Here is a 4,242-nt window from a genome sequence, read left to right as displayed (position 1 = left end):
TTTTTTTTTCAAATCCTCATTGGCTACCTTTAAAGGAGGCCAAAAAACCAACTCATTCTTTTGACAACTGGTAAACACAGGAAATAATTTTTCATCTCCTATAATTTGAACTTCAGTATAACTAAATCTTTGATGAAGGAAAGTATTTTTTAATAGAAATATTCCTACTTAAAAGCAGAAGGAACAATAGATTGTCTTAGTCAACTTGGGCTGCTAAACCAAAATATCATAGTCTGGGTGGCATGAAAAATAAACACTGATTTCTCCCAGTTCTGTAGGCTGGCGGTGCCAGGACCTCAGGTCCTGGTGAGAGCTTTCTTCCTGGTTTGCAGATGGCCACTTTCTTGCTGTATCCTCACAGAGTAGAAAGAGAAAGCTAAGTTTTCTGGTTTCTTCTTATAAGGGCACTAATCCCACATAAGGACTCTATTGTGATCTCATCCAAACCTAATTATTTCCCAAAGACCCACCTCCAAATACCATCACACTGAGGTTAGGGTTTAACAAGAATTTGGGGGTGGGGGGAACGCAAACATTCAGTCAACAGCACTCTCTAATGAAAGAGTGGATCTGGAAAAATTGAACTACTGTATGAGCCAGCAATTGCACTACTAGGTATTTATCCAAAGGATACAAAATGCTGATTTGAAGAGACACATGCACCCCAATGTTTATAACAGAGCTATCAACAATAGCCAAATTATGGAAAGAGCCCAAATGTCCATCAACTGCTGAATGGATAAAGAAGATGTGGTACATATATATAATGGAATATTACTCGGCAATCAGAAAGAATAAAATCTTGCCATTTGCAACAACGTGGATCGAACTAGAGGGTATTATGGTAAGCCAAATAAGTCAGGCAGACAAATATCATATGATTTCATTCATATGTGGAATTTAAAAAACACAACAGGTGAACATAGGGGAAGGGAAGGAAAAATAAGATAAAAACAGAGGGAGGCAAACCATAAGAGACTCCTAAATACAGAGAACAAACTGAGGGTTGCTGGAGGAGAGGAGGGTGAGGGGATGGGCTAAATGGATGATGGGCATTAATGAGGGCACTTGTTGGGATAAGCACTGGGTTTTATATGTAAGTGATGAATCACTGGGTTCTACTCCTGAAAGCAATGCTAACTTGAATTTAAATAAATAAATTTTTAAAAAAGAAAAAAAGAAAGAGTGGATGTGAGAAATGATCATTAGTGGCTGCTCAGACCACTAGGTGAAAAGCTAATGGAGTACTAGACACAGATGGATCAGGCTGCAATGCTAGAACTACCGATCAATCCTTAACAGGATAAAAAGTGAGCCAACCATTATGTGCCTCAACATGAAAGAACAAACCACCACCTCTTATGAAATAGTTCTGCCAAAAAAATCAAACCTGAACCTGATTAAGCCTCTAGATCAGCACTATCCGACAGAAATACAATGTAAACCACACAGGTAATTTAAAATTTTCTACTAGCCACATCTAAAATGTAAAAATAAATACATGAAATTAATTTTAATACCATATTTTAGTTATCCCAATATATAAAAGTATTATTATTGAAACATATCAATGTAAAAATTATTAATGTTTAACACCTTTTTTATGTGTTAAGTTTCTAAAATCTGTTGTATATTTTACACTTGCATATCACAATTTTGACTAGCCACACTTCAAGCAGTCAGTAGCTACATGGATGCTGATTCAAACAAACCAACTGTAAAAAATTACGAGATGATGGAGGAGATTTTAATACTGTCTAGGTATTTGGTTATAGTAAGGTACTATTAATTTTTAAGTGAAATAATAGTACTGTGTTTACATTTTTAAAGAGTCCTTATCTTTTATTTATTTTTAATGTTTATTTATTTTTGAGAAAGAGAGAGAGTGTGTGTGTGTGAGTGGGGGAAGGGCAAAGAGAAGGGGACAGAGGATCCCAACCAGGCTTTGCGCTGACAGCGGGAGCCTGATGTGAGGCTCAGATTCACGAACCGCGAGATCATGACCTGAACCGAAGCCAAACGTTCAACCGACTGGGCCATCCAGGTGCCCCTAGAGTCCTTATCTTTTAAAGATACATATTGAAATATTTACAAATGAAACTATAAAATGTCAGAGATTTTCTTTAAAATAATCTAGGTGGGAGTAAGGGGAACAGATAAGAATCGAAAACACAAGACTGGCCATGAACTGACTGGCTACCACTAAAAAAATGGCACCAGTTTGCTGTCTAATGTTACTGTCAAAGAACGGAGAGGGTCTTGTTTATTGAACTCACTGCAAAGGAGATACTGGAGATAGGCTGAGCCTGATTAATACATCAATCACTTCTGACTCCAGGAGTGGTAGGACTGTGGCTGCAACACACCCCCTAGCTCTGGAGCAGACGCCCAATTGTTGGCCAGTCTCCCCTGTGTTCCCACTATGTATCAATCCCCAGTTGCTGAAGGGGGCGGGGGGGGGGGTGGGTAAAAGACTGTAAGTCTAAATCTGCTCTATTACATGAAAAAAATGAAATTTCAACTGCTTTCTGGGAAAGAAACAAACGTTTCAAATCCAGCTTGAGCCAGTGTTTCTTCGAGAGAAGCCCACAGGAAACAGACCACCTAAAAGCTCCAGGGGAAGTTCAATCTCAGAGGGAGAACACTGGACTTGCTAGTGTCAGCTGGCTACCCCCCTCATGGAGCATCAGCTTCCTCCAGTGCTACACTTGGCAGGTTCTAGGTTTTGCTTTATCAAAAAAGGCAATGCTCTTTTGCTTTTGTATCACTTACACTGCCCACCCTAGTCAGTCAGCAAATTGTGGTTAAGTGAGTCAGTGATAAATAACGGAAGGATAATCAGAGGCAACAGGGCATTGTGGAAAGAACATAGGCAAATCTGGGGGTAACTCTCAGACCACTTAATTACTGACCTGGAATATTCCTCCCTTGGTAAAACTCTATACATCCTTTTTTAAGTTACCAAGTCAATTCTGCTCCCATAAGTAGATTTGCATTCATCAAACTACATGTTCTTATTTTGGTTCAGAAAACATGGTGAGAAAAATTTTCACACTTTTATGCCATGGTGCTTTGTATATCCCACCAGCAAAGTGAATACTGTACTGTTTTGCAGTGAAGCATTTATTTTCTCCAGTAAGCTCTGATTTCAAAAGCAAAAACCCTGATAGTTTCACCTTTGAGTCTCCACCATCTAGCCAATGTGGGATACATAAGCAGGCAATACAGGTTTGTGAAATGAATAGATCGTTCACCAACAAATATCACTGAGCATCTAAACAGGTTAAGACTATGAAATGGCAACCTTTTTTGCTTTTCTAATCTCCAAATGAACACTCCAAATGTGGCTACATAGCTAGGATCTTGTTATGGACTTCAGAATCACACAAGGAAACCAGCAGTAAATTATTTTGCAGTCACTTCAACCCATATACCCACATCCTTTTAAAAACCAGAATTACTTAGCTTGATATTCTCATGAGACATGGATTTAAATACCTTTTTGTTGTTTTCTAAAATTTAAAGCATATATACAGTGTTAACATTATGAGTACTCATTGATGTACTTTCTGGTCTGAGCTCCTTCCCATACTCGATTTCCAGATACTGCTCCAAAAAGGTTTTGAATAATTGCAGGGTCATTAGAAAAGGTCTCTATTCCCATGATTATCTTCTTAGACATCAAGAATAAATTACATTTTTCAGAATTTTGTTAAAAAAAATCTGGTGACATGGGTCCATAGAAACAGGTTTATTTTGTTTTAAAGATTTTATTTTTAGGCAATCTCTACACCCAGTGTGGGGCTGAACTCACAACCCTGAGATCAAGAGTCACATGCTCCACTGACAGAGACAGCCAGGTGTCCCAAAACACATTTAGTAAGAGTAGGCAGGTTATATTGTCTTCATACCCATTGCAGGGGCTTACCCTAGGCCCATGCGCCAGTGAGGAGGGGGTGAGGGTAGAAATAATAGCACAGGTTTCAGAACCAGATATGCCTGAAATCAGAGTAATTTTAAGCAGTTATTTGACTGTTTCAGCCTGTTTTCTCAAATATAAAAAGGGAATGATTATACTTTTTTTGAGGGATTATGGATTTGTTGGGAGTCTTACCAGGGAGACCATGCAAACTGAATTAGTGGGAGTAACTCAGCCACCAGCTCAGAGGCAAACTCACCTCACTGATTTGGTCCATAGTTCTATTCCTTTGAGAATGAATAATAAACATCTCTAACATTTTG

This window comes from Panthera pardus, unplaced genomic scaffold (assembly GCF_024362965.1).
Source record: "Panthera pardus isolate Hobbes unplaced genomic scaffold, ASM2436296v1 HiC_scaffold_16, whole genome shotgun sequence".
NCBI classification, from domain to species: Eukaryota; Metazoa; Chordata; class Mammalia; order Carnivora; family Felidae; genus Panthera; species Panthera pardus.
The sequence above is the reverse complement of the archived record's forward strand: the minus strand, read 5'-3'. Positions refer to the sequence as shown.